We start from the raw sequence: 12,973 nt of genomic DNA, 5'->3' as shown, positions 1-12,973 counted from the left end.
CTGAGAATACTATATCAGTTACAATTATCAGATATAATAGATATGTATCACATATCTTTTTAACTTACTAAAGAAATTAGCAGATTGTATTTTCTGTCCTTGAACTTAGCCTATAGACGAGAGTATACTTCCCTGATGAGCTTAAACTATCTACACTAATTCCAATACCTAAAAAGGGATATAAAGACATTCCTTCAAGTATCACGCCACCATACATAGTCCCAGCGCCGTCAAAAGTATTTCCATCTGTCATTTACTAACAGTTATTCATTTGCTTTGAAAATCTAAGAATAACGACCACAATGTGATTTTAGCAGAAACCTATCAACTATTGATGCCGTAGCTTCTGTAGTCAAATACCGCCTTCCAGTGTTCAAAGACAACGATTTTGTTCTTAACCAAGTAAGGCCTTTAACTGTGTAAATCATACGGCATTTCTGAAAAAAGAGAGACTTTTGTGGTATTAACAAACACACTAAAAATATTTTATCTGTTTTACGTATCGGGACTTGACCACAGGGCGGCGGACGGATCGGCCATTCGTTTGTCAGGAGAAGATGCCACTCCCTCGTCGGTATGTGGGTTGCAGAGGTGGTGGTGGCTTGAACCACTTTGTGAGCCGTTAATGAAACATCCCTGTTTACAATAGTCCTTTATTAATTTTATTACAGAAATGGGATTATAGCAGGTGGGAGGCTCTTGTCCCTCGATGAGGTCGGGGGCTGTACGTGTACTGTGATCAGCAACTGCCGGCTTAGGAACCAGGTTCAGCACGCGCTAGCAGCGCCGAGAAGAGAGGTCAGTGAAGCCGTCCCTGGAAAGTGTCAGACGCAACTTCTGGGAGCCTGACTAACCCGTGGTCGCAATGTACCGCACTGAGATACGCGGTGTTCAAACCATAATTTCCAGCACAGCCGAAGTCGAAGGCAGACTAGCCCACTGGTCGGTGATCAGGAACAACGGAGGCCCTCAGGAACCAGTGTACAACAAAAGAGAGACAGAACCATCCCTATCCCAGGTTTTTAACGGTCGTCCCATTAGAGAGTTGGCCACCAACGGGGGTAATTTCTCAGCAGGAGACACAGAGGTGCAAAGGAGCCATTTCATCTCGATATGGTACCCAGCACAGGCAGTTGCTTGTTGTTACCAGAGATGAAATCCTTGGTAGCTGACTAGATACATCATACGGCACTGCAGTGGCGTCCACGTCGAACTCTGCATCTGATGGAGTCGACAGTCGTCACTATCATGAGCACACCTAGGTTCAGTGTCAGAGTCAGTGTCAGTGAGCATCCTAGAAAATCTGAGAGTGAGAGTCGGATTTGGGGCATACTTGTGAGAGTCTGCTGGTCAGTACTGCTCCAACAGCAGCATCCCCGTCCCAGAAGAGAGAACAGGCTGTAGTAGGTGGGTGTCGCCATTGTGTGACGATGACTTCTTCTGTTCAGTTTAACTGGAACCTAGCTCAAGCTGCAGTATTACTCAATTTCAGAGGCGCCAGGTGACTTCTTCCCCTTCTTCAGCTTCCTGGATAAGCTTTCTTTCGTCCTGAATACACACTCTTGTTAAATGGTGCCCACGCTTCAGGCTGACGCTCGCTTCTCTCTGTCTGACGTTTGGGCTAGTACTGCAAGAGCAGTTTTCCTGCACCTGACGGAGTTGTGTTGTGTTGTCTTCATCGGCAAAGGAATATCCAGTATAAATCAAATTAAAGTATGTTTTCCTCGTGGATCTTTGCTAAGATCTACCCTGTCGTATGATACTGATGAATGACTTCACCTCGTATAATACATCCTGCACTCATAGATGGTTTTTATTCTTTATTGCTATGGGCCAGTCTGGTGAAATGAAAGAGAAAGAAAAGCGAAAACACACGTTTCTAACATGTGTGGGAAATGGAAGTGTGTCGTAATCTGCTTCTCCCCCTGTCTCTGTCCATCTCCTCCTACCCTCTCTATGTGAATCTCTCCTCCTTCCCCTTCTCTCTGTTCATCGCCTCCTTACCCCTCTCTCTGTTTTATCTCCATCCCCTTACTATACCCAACTTCACCCCCCTCTCCAGCTCCCTCTCTCTGCCCATCTCCTCCTTCCACTTTCTACGTCCATTTTAAGTTTATTATAATAACATGCAAAAATCTGAAGTAAAACTATAGATTATTTCTTACTATTTTTGGATACAATCTGTCATCTTTACATATTGCGTATACATTTATGTTTATATATATTAAAAACGTATAGCTTATGTCCATCTGAAGGTTCATTAGAATATTACGTAAAAATTTAAAGTAAATCGGTTAAGAAGTTTTCGAGGTTTTGGAAAATTGCGTTTCTCCTTTATACATCACATATTTATCTACATATCATGTATAGAGTGAAGAAAAAACTGCCGCACTTGGAGATGGGTATGCGATTCCTCATCTAGATTCAAGGCAAATGTTTATCTAGCAAAATCGGATCGATTGCACTGTGAAAACACATGTATGAAAACGAGGAGTTGGTAACACTCACACATCGCGCAGCGCACCCGAATGTATAGAGGAACGTGTATCACCCCCTACTACTGTACCAGCAGGGCCGGCGCAAGCTGTGCGAGCTGCTAAATTGCCGCCCCATCCCCTTTTTTTATTTTTTTTACAAAACGTTTGTGGAATTTTATTGAAACAAATCTGTAGGAAATGCCAGCAACCAATCGCAATTTTTGTTTTCCCTTTTCAGATCTACCTAGGTTTCGGCCACTGAGTGGCCAGTCTCAAAGCTTTTAATATGTGGCTTTATCTAAACCGTCATGTTGACAGTTACTTCAGCATGACGGTATGGATGTAAACATAACTCAAAGCATTGAGAATAGCCACACTGTGCCCGAAATATATGTAGATCTGGAAAATAAAAACAAAAATTGCGACTGATTGGTGCCATTCCCTACACATTTGTACAAAACAGTCGCTGGGCACCAGCTCAAAAATGGAGTCAAACCTGATTGAAGAAGCAGAATGAGAATTTCACTCTGCAGCGGAGTGTGCGCTGATATGAAACTTCCTGCCAGAAGTAAAGCTGTGAGTACCGGGCGTGAGTCGTGCTTCGGTAGCTCAGTTGGTAGAGCACTTGCCCGCGGAAGGCAAAGGTCCCGAGTTCGAGTCTCGGTCGGGCACACAGTTTTAATCTGCCAGGAAGTTTCTGATTGAAGAAATCTAGCTAATTTTAATAAGCCCTGTGAATTTACAAAAATGTTCAAATGTATCTTATGGGACTTAACTGCTAAGGTCATCAGTCCCTAAGCTTACACATTACTTAACCTAAATTATTCTAAGGACAAGCGCACACACCCATTCTCGAGTGAGGACTCGAACCTCCGCCGGGACCAGCCGCACAGTCCAAGACCGCAGCGCCTGAGACCGCTCGGCTAATCCCGCGTGGCATGAACTTACAGTTAACGTTAATAAACATTTTTCAATGGTTGTGAACAGATAATGTATTCAATGAAAAACAAAATATATTTACAATTTAACGATAATTTAGTTTGATCAATAATATTTACAATAACTATTTAATGTTGAACAAAATAAGAAACAACACAGTAAGTAACCAAGACACTGATCATAACATAAAAATTTAAAAAAATACTAGACAAATCGGACCTTCAGGTGGCTTTTGCTTGAGCAAACTCTTTCACACGATCTGTGTAATTTAAGTCCTCTGCAAACTCGTGCTCAATTGATATTGTTGCAAGATCATTCAAACGAGTTTGGCTCATCGTTGATCTGAGGTATGTCTTTATCAGCTTCAGTTTTGAGAAACTCTTCTCTCCACTCGCAACTGTTACTAGGAGTGTTAGGAGAATTCTAAATGGTTCAAATGGTTCAAATGGCTCTGAGCACTATGGGACTCAACTGCTGTGGTCATAAGTCCCCTAGAACTTAGAACTACTTAAACCTAACTAACCTAAGGACAGCACACAACACCCAGCCATCACGAGGCAGAGAAAATCCCTGACCCCGCCGGGAATCGAACCCGGGAACCCGGGCGTGGGAAGCGAGAACGCTACCGCACGACCACGAGATGCGGGCAGGAGAATTCTCAGAGCAATGTTAACATTATGGCAAAAATTATGTCTTCCTATAAACTTCAGTCTCTTTTGAACCTATACCAGGTTTCAACAATGTTGAAAGCACTTTTAGTTCTTCCCTCAACTCCAGTGCATCAATGTCGCTTGATTCATGATCTTGCAAAATCGCTGCGTGGTTTCTACACTTTGTGTCCAGGCTGTCAGGAGGTGTATTCTTCAGCTCGCCGATGTAGAGAAAATCAAAATAATCACAATGAGATTTCAGTTGATTGAATTTCTCATCCAAAGATGTGGTTACTGTATCTAAGCCGGCCGGGGTGGCCGAGTGGTTCTAGGCGCTACAGTCTGGAACCACGCGACCGCTACGGTCGCAGGTTCGAATCCTGTCTCGGGCATGGATGTGTGTGATGTCCTTAGGTTAGTTAGGTTTAATTAGTTCTAAGTTCTAGGGGACTGATGACCTCAGATGTTAAGTCCCTTAGTGCTTAGAGCCATTTGAACCATTTTGAACTATGTCTAAAAGATAATAGTAGAATAATAGTAGACTCTCTCGGCCAACTAGCGAAACGAATGCTGTAGTTTTCGTTGTAGAGAACGCAACAATACCTACTGCCTGGAAAGGCGAAGTGGTGACGCGGCAGTGCCAGGAACTAGGTCACGTGACGAGGTACAACGAGGCTTCGGTTAAACTAGCGCCCAAGAAGAAGAAGCAAGAAGCTCACAATAAGTATGTGACAGATGATATGGATAAATGTACTATCAGGCAGCAATTTCTGTGGCATTACGAAAAATAGAAAGAAATACGAACTTTGCGAAAACTGCACAACTTTTGTCAAAAAGAAATGAGCTTCAAAGACAGCAAGGAAACCCTTAGAAGAAATGTTCTGTCTATTGATTTTCGTTTTAGAAGGTGTCAAAATTAACGTTTTGTTTTGGCGGACGAGAGAGGGCATTGTTGCTACAAGACCATACTTTCTCAGATTTTCATCAGAATCAGAGCGACCAGTATTTTCTAAGATGGATTCACGCGCATTATACAGTCAATAAATGTTGGCAAAGTGAGTGTTCGAGTAGTATTGTCAAACAAAAGTGCCGGTCAGAGTTTAACTGTTCTTCATCCAGGCGGAGACAGGTGTTTCATGGCACAAAAACCAAAACGTCCGACTATCACTCAGAAACGGATAGCAAAAATTTTCAAAAATACGTCGAAACCCAACTTATGCCAGGCTTATTAGCAATGTCTTTATACCTTGTAGCAACTCGCAGCGTATTTACCCATTCGGAATACTTCTAGCCATTGTAGGTGTTAGTCATGTTTGCTGTAGTAATGTTCAACCATTTTCTTTCCATAATGCGGGAAGAATAAAACACTCGGAAACTGCCATTGAAGGGTTCAGTAAAACTGTTTCAGGCTTAACATGTAACCGCAGTATCGAACATTGCATTCTAATTTCCAAATTAGATTTCGTCTTCTGCAAAATTAGTTGTGAGTAAACGCACGGCGCGTAACAGGCTGGCAGCGCTCGACTCTTAAGAATGCGTGTACGCCAGACTGCTTCCCCCTCTCTGTTCCTCCGGCGTAAACACGACGGTGCTGCACAGTGGCGAGGAAGAAGTTAGTCTTCCTCCCTCCCCTTGTTCAACAGGGGCGGCGGGGAGGTAGTCGAGGCACCACGCCACAGTTCCCGAAGCCGCTCCCTCCGAGGTTTGGTTTCGAATCCCCTCTTGGGCATGAATGTTGAGTTTGTCCTAAAAAAATAAACAAAGGGGGGGGGGGGGGAGGCGGCAGATTTGCCGCCCCTCGGAAAATGCCGCCCCGTGCGGCCGCACGTTTCGCACGTGCCTTGCGCCGGCCCTATGTACCAGCCATCATAATGCACTGAGTAGGCTCCTGGGACAGCAAACCCGTATCCACCATACAGCTATAGTTCGAATCCTCGTCAGGTTCCCTTTTTATATTTTAGGCATCCGTTCCCTACTTCTCGTTGTTTATAAGCAAGACATCATTTTGTTACATGACATTAGCCTGTCACCTGACAGTGGGATGCATTGAAATGCATGTATGGACCTAACTGCGCAGTGCACAGCCTTAATTGTTCCTGTCAAGGTCATGTAGGGCAGCTTCCCGATGGAGTACACAAACAATGAATACATTGATTGTTTCACGTGCTGGGTACATCTGATGACCAAGCTGCTGTGCTGCTCATATGTATGCTGCATAGTACCCTCAAAGGCGCCATCCTGATAAGAATGTTTTTTGTAGCCTGGAGCAACGCCTTAGGGAAACCGGTAATCTTTGTTCACAAGTAATGAACAAAGATCATCCAAGAACTAGACGTACTCCAAAAACAGACGCGATTCTTGAAACCGTTCACTAATCACCTTGGCGAAGTATCCGTGTTATTGTAAGGCGGTTCCAGATCTCTCAAACACTGTTGTTGCAGTGTTGTACGATGAAGCACTGCATCCGTATCATTACATGTTCACTTAACACATGCTGCCAGAAGAACGCATTTGACGAGTACAGTTTTGTGAACGGCTTTTGCACCAAGTGGGAAGAAATGAACATTTTATGAATGAAGTGATATGGACTGACGAATCTAGAGCCACTAGTGATTGTATTTTCATCCTTCACATCACTCATTATTTGTCGGAACACAACCCACATGTCATCCCTGATGTGGCTTTCAGGCACGCTTTGGCATAAACCTCTGAGCTGGAATCGTGGGAATGCTTTGGGGGCTGTATCTACTTCCAGACAAGTTTAGTGGACCCTGTATCGTATGCTTCTTTGCGGTACTTTGCTTGACATATGAGAAAAATTTCCACTTGCTGTTCGGTGACAGCTATGGTTTCAGCATGATGGCGCACTGCCATACTTTGGAATGAATGTGCGCACCATTTATGTCTATTCTATCAGTGTTCACTATGGGCTGATATGACCCAATTGCACTGTTTGCGTTTTCGTAAGTATCTCGGCGTATTGTATTTCTGTTGTCACATTTATGCATCTGCGAACGCACGCGCTCTAGTTCGGAAATACTTAGTGTGATCTCTTGTTGCCACAGTGCATTAGACTTTCCTTTGTGGCGCTCTTCTTGCGCGCGGATGAGGTCTGGCCAGCGCAGCGCGGCGCGCCAGTGAGGTCGACAGCCAAGGTCACGCACCAAGGGGTTGCGCGACTCGTCGACCTTCTTGAAAAATTCTTCCGCAGCGTGTTGGAACCGCTGTCTGAGGATAGGTGCTCCCGCGAGGGCATGGAGTTCCACGGAGCTGAAGTCCCGTGGGAGATGAAGCACCGGCCTGAGGGCCCTGTTTTGGACTACTTGTAGACGGCGGATGTTCGTCTCAGCTGCATTGCCCCACACCACCGCTGCGTAGTCCAACAGCGGGCTGATGGTGGCTTTGTATAGCGTGAGACCTAATTCAGCTGGTAGCGCCGATGTGGGGTTGGTGACTGGGTAGAGCATACGCAGTCTCCCCTGCGCCTTCCTCCTCACTTCTTCGATGTGTTGGCGCCACGTTAGCCGCTTGTCTAGCATGACGCCAAGATACTTCGTGCTGTTACTCCACGGGACAGGACATCCGCGGACGGTCAGCTGCTCCAGATTTGCTGGAATGTGCCGGAGCGCGATGACGATCACCTGGCTTTTCTCCGGGTTGTAAGCCAGGCGCCATTTCGTGGCTCAATCTTCTATTGCCGCTGTTGCTGCTTCTAGACGCCGTTGTAGTGCCCGTGGACATCTGCTGCGGCCACATATTGCGGTATCATCCGCGTACAGGGCATTGCTGACGGCGCCTGTTCGTGGGATGTCCGCTGTGCAGACTGAGTACAACGTCGGTCCAATGACCGAGCCTTGCGGTACACCCGCGAGTACTCGGCGCTCCGTGCAAATTCCACTGTCTGCCCGAACGTGAAACGACCTGTCCCGCAGGTAGGTCTGCAGGAGACTCACGTGTGACACGGGTACCTCCAGTGTAAGCAACTTATACAGGAGGCCTTCGCGCCACACTGAGTCAAAGGCGCGTGACACATCGAGCATGGGAGCACCGAAATACTCGTGTCGGTCAACTGCTCCGAACGCTTCCTCAGTCAGACGTAGGAGTTGGTGAGTTGCAGAATGTCCCCGCCGGAACCCAAACTGCTCGTCCGGCAGTATTCCTTCTTCATTGATGTGTTGCAGAAGGCGTTGCATATACAGCCGTTCGAACAGTTTGGACAGTACCGGCAGCAGGCTTATAGGACGGTAGTTCTTCGGTATCCTTGTGTCCTTTCCAGGTTTTGGCAGGGCGAGATTTCCGCATGTTTCCAAATTTGTGGAAACACTTCTGTTCGAAGTAAGGTGTTGAAATACTCCGTGAGTTTCGCCACTGCCTCTTCTGGGAGTTGCTTGAGCAACGAGTTTGTTACTCTGTCCGGGCCTTATAACGATATGTTTACGTAATGTGTATACATAAACATACAGTTATAAATGTCCCCGTTCGTAGTCGCTAATTATAACAATATGCTACTTTTGTGCTGTAACATATAGCTATAATCAGCGGTGGAAACATATTTGCGAACGCCGACCGTGTGCGGCTGTTTCTTGTTGGATCGTCTGATCAGTCAGAAGTTGCATTGCAGAGGAGAGTAAATGCCTATTCAAAATATAATTATTTTGGATAGCTCAACATGAATTTCCTAAGGGACCGTAGTTTATCATGCATTTACCAGTAGAATATGGCGCGGAGAAAATATTTCGCCGCACGCAACTTCCGTCCGAACTCGACGAATGAATTCGTGACTGTGAACTCTCTATTTGGCAGAAACATAAAGAAAATTAAATAATTTCATGAAGAAGTGAGACATAGATTCTATAGTAAATGAATAGTCCATACACCAGTTCCATTTAACTCTGAATTTATAATTTAAGGCAATTAATAGACGAACTTACACTGCAATGAAGAATTTAACATGGATGCAGTTTTGACTGGCACTTCTCGTAATGAAAACAATTCCTTTGACGTTTTCACATACACGTTGCACAATAAATCTACTGCTAGGCACTTTTAGTATTACACATTTACTTTACACTAAAACAATATTATTTTTAACAATAATAATACGGCGGCAAGACATGCGCGTCCGACACAAGTTACAGGAGACAAGAGAAGAATGAGTAACTGTTCATCGAGAATATCTCGTACCTAAAAAAAAAAAAAAAAAAAAAAAAAAAAAAAAAAAAAAAAAAAAGTGTAAAAGTGTTCTTCTTCTGTCCGTTTTTCGCGCCGCGGTTTTCAAAGTCAATATCTCACTGCATCTCTGACGGCGCTTCGACAATAAACAAGTTACGTCACAGGTTGTTCACCTTTTACATTTTCGCAACATTATTTGCTAACTGTAGCTGTTGCCGAGCGACTGCTCGATTAATTAATGATTTAAAATGATAAGGCAATCACATAATGTTACAGACAGCCTGCAGCTTTGCGCCCTTGGATATGACGCAGCAGCGTCTTCACCTTGTTGACGTCTATAGGAGTGATGCGGTCGTCAGGGTCACTCGCTGCGAGGTACCGGGGAAGACGTTCCGCAACGAGTTGAATGTGCGATGCGTCGTCTGGGTCAGCCATCGGTGTGAAATTAGCGGCGAACGCATCGGCGAGGGCGTTATCCTTGGCGTCCGGCTCGCTAATGAAGTCTACGCCGACCTGGAGCGGAGGAATCTTCATCGTCCGGCGGATGAAACTTTTTACAGTCCGCCAATCCGAACCATCTTCGATGTTAAGCTGGGAGATCTTGGCCGCCCACTCCTGGTGCCGATGTTGTTCCGCTGCGGCCTTGATTTCCCGGCGTAGACGGTTGAGAGTCGGCTTGATGGCCGGATTCCTTGTGCGTTGCCATTCTCTGGCAAGTCGATTTTTCTCGGAAATGGGGGTGGTCAGCTGCTGGGCGTTGCGGCGTGGCGTTGGTTGCGGCGTCCACCATGCAGTCGATGAACTGCTGTAGAGCGGCGTTTACTCCGTTCGCGGCCGGGTCCGGGAGTTGCGCCAGCGCGGTCATCATCGATTCGCGGTACCTTTCCCGGTCTATACCGCGTAAATCAAGCCCTCAACGTGGAATCGGTGCAAGTTCCGCCTCAACCTCGAACATGACCGGGACGTGATCAGAGCTGATGGGCGGCCTTGTGCTGGCAGTTATGTTTTCTTGGAATTCCTTTTCTACTTTCTTAGCTTGTTTGGATAAATGTTGGTCTATAGTTTCATTTTGCACTACTTCAAGGTTTCCCGTATGGTTTGTAAGTTGTTCGACCTCATCTTTTATAACGGTATGAGGCGTTTGCAACATTTGCATATGTTTTGCCATGTTGCTGACTATGTTCGGCAATTCAGTGTATACTCATTTTATTTCATTTATCTCTTATTGTACTTTTTCAAACTGTTCGTTTATACACTCTATTAAGACTTTGTCTCTTTCTTGCGTTTCGTCTTCCCATAACCCGTTCCTTTCTTTCATCTTCCCGTAACCTGTTCCTTTCTTTCATTTCTTCTTCCCTTAAGCTGTCCCTTTCTTCAAACTTCCTAAGAAATTCCGCAAACGAGTCGGGTATCGGCGAACATACAGGCGTCGTCGTCAATCTATTCGGTGTGATACTGCTGCTTGCTCTAGTAGTGGCTACCTGTTCTGTTATTTCCATGTGCTGACCAGCTCTTGGTGATTCACTTGAAAATAGTTTATCCACGTTATCACTCCTATGATTACTAGTAACATCTACCATTTCCATATCCTGATCCATATCACTTAATAACTGAACATTTTCCTGCATATCTACACTCCTGGAAATGGAAAAAAGAACACATTGACACCGGTGTGTCAGACCCACCATACTTGCTCCGGACACTGCGAGAGGGCTGTACAAGCAATGATCACACGCACGGCACAGCGGACACACCAGGAACCGCGGTGTTGGCCGTCGAATGGCGCTAGCTGCGCAGCATTTGTGCACCGCCGCCGTCAGTGTCAGCCAGTTTGCCGTGGCATACGGAGCTCCATCGCAGTCTTTAACACTGGTAGCATGCCGCGACAGCGTGGACGTGAACCGTATGTGCAGTTGACGGACTTTGAGCGAGGGCGTATAGTGGGCATGCGGGAGGCCGGGTGGACGTACCGCCGAATTGCTCAACACGTGGGGCGTGAGGTCTCCACAGTACATCGATGTTGTCGCCAGTGGTCGGCGGAAGGTGCACGTGCCCGTCGACCTGGGACCGGATCGCAGCGAAGCACGGATGCACGCCAAGACCGTAGGATCCTACGCAGTGCCGTAGGGGACCGCACCGCCACTTCCCAGCAAATTAGGGACACTGTTGCTCCTGGGGTATCGGCGAGGACCATTCGCAACCGTCTCCATGAAGCTGGGCTACGGTCCCGCACACCGTTAGGCCGTCTTCCGCTCACGCCCCAACATCGTGCAGCCCGCCTCCAGTGGTGTCGCGACAGGCGTGAATGGAGGGACGAATGGAGACGTGTCGTCTTCAGCGATGAGAGTCGCTTCTGCCTTGGTGCCAATGATGGTCGTATGCGTGTTTGGCGCCGTGCAGGTGAGCGCCACAATCAGGACTGCATACGACCGAGGCACACAGGGCCAACACCCGGCATCATGGTGTGGGGAGCGATCTCCTACACTGGCCGTACACCACTGGTGATCGTCGAGGGGACACTGAATAGTGCACGGTACATCCAAACCGTCATCGAACCCATCGTTCTACCATTCCTAGACCGGCAAGGGAACTTGCTGTTCCAACAGGACAATGCACGTCCGCATGTATCCCGTGCCACCCAACGTGCTCTAGAAGGTGTAAGTCAACTACCCTGGCCAGCAAGATCTCCGGATCTGTCCCCCATTGAGCATGTTTGGGACTGGATGAAGCGTCGTCTCACGCGGTCTGCACGTCCAGCACGAACGCTGGTCCAACTGAGGCGCCAGGTGGAAATGGCATGGCAAGCCGTTTCACAGGACTACATCCAGCATCTCTACGATCGTCTCCATGGGAGAATAGCAGCCTGCATTGCTGCGAAAGGTGGATATACACTGTACTAGTGCCGACATTGTGCATGCTCTGTTGCCTGTGTCTATGTGCCTGTGGTTCTGTCAGTGTGATCATGTGATGTATCTGACCCCAGGAATGTGTCAATAAAGTTTCCCCTTCCTGGGACAATGAATTCACGGTGTTCTTATTTCAATTTCCAGGAGTGTATATCCCGCTTCTGTTGCGACTCCATAACTCGTCTAACTTTAACCGTATTAACAAGAAATTCACTTTCAATGGATAATGCTTCACAGTATAACTACTTACTATCAATACTAGTTCTAATATACAGTAGCAGACTGTTCTCTCAACAAAATGATTAATGTCTCTCAACTCACAGTACTATCACTTGCTTACGATTACTTTCACACATACAAACTATGTCCTTTTCCACTACGCACCATGTACCATCTACTCTTCTGTACCTTGATGATACCAAGCCTATGCAGCAAGAATTGGTCCTTACCTTTTCACTTTTCCTTTTGTATGTATTTCTGCGTCCTCTCACGGTCTATTAAGTTTCTTTTGTGATAGACACGTTTGTAACATTTATACGTGCAATAAAATTTGTCTTGTATTAATATACATTTACACTTACGTCATATACATAGGTATACATAATTACTATTATTTATCAAGCCCCAGTGTTACTGGGCAACACTTCTAACGGTTCGGGCGCTAAAGACTACACTGTTGAGCGCCCATAACACCATATCCATCCATCCATCTAACGGTTCTCTTTTAATATTCTATAGTGGTTTTATGTTTTTTGATGCTATGTAAGATAAGAGGTTAGTATTAATTATTTTCTTTATGTAGGTGAGGCTGTTAGAAGCAGAGTGTCTT

The 12,973-nt window shown here is 46.1% G+C and overlaps 1 non-coding gene across 1 annotated transcript; it reads left to right on the top strand.

Moving 5' to 3' along the window:
* The first annotated feature begins 3,074 nt into the window (after positions 1–3,074).
* Trnap-cgg (transfer RNA proline (anticodon CGG)) lies at positions 3,075–3,149 on the top strand. Its single transcript has one exon. It is a non-coding gene; the product is annotated as a tRNA-Pro (tRNA).
* Positions 3,150–12,973: the final 9,824 nt, after the last annotated feature.

Source organism: Schistocerca nitens, chromosome 4 (assembly GCF_023898315.1).
Source record: "Schistocerca nitens isolate TAMUIC-IGC-003100 chromosome 4, iqSchNite1.1, whole genome shotgun sequence".
In the NCBI taxonomy this organism is placed as follows: Eukaryota; Metazoa; Arthropoda; class Insecta; order Orthoptera; family Acrididae; genus Schistocerca; species Schistocerca nitens.
The sequence above is the reverse complement of the archived record's forward strand: the minus strand, read 5'-3'. Positions and strand labels throughout refer to the sequence as shown.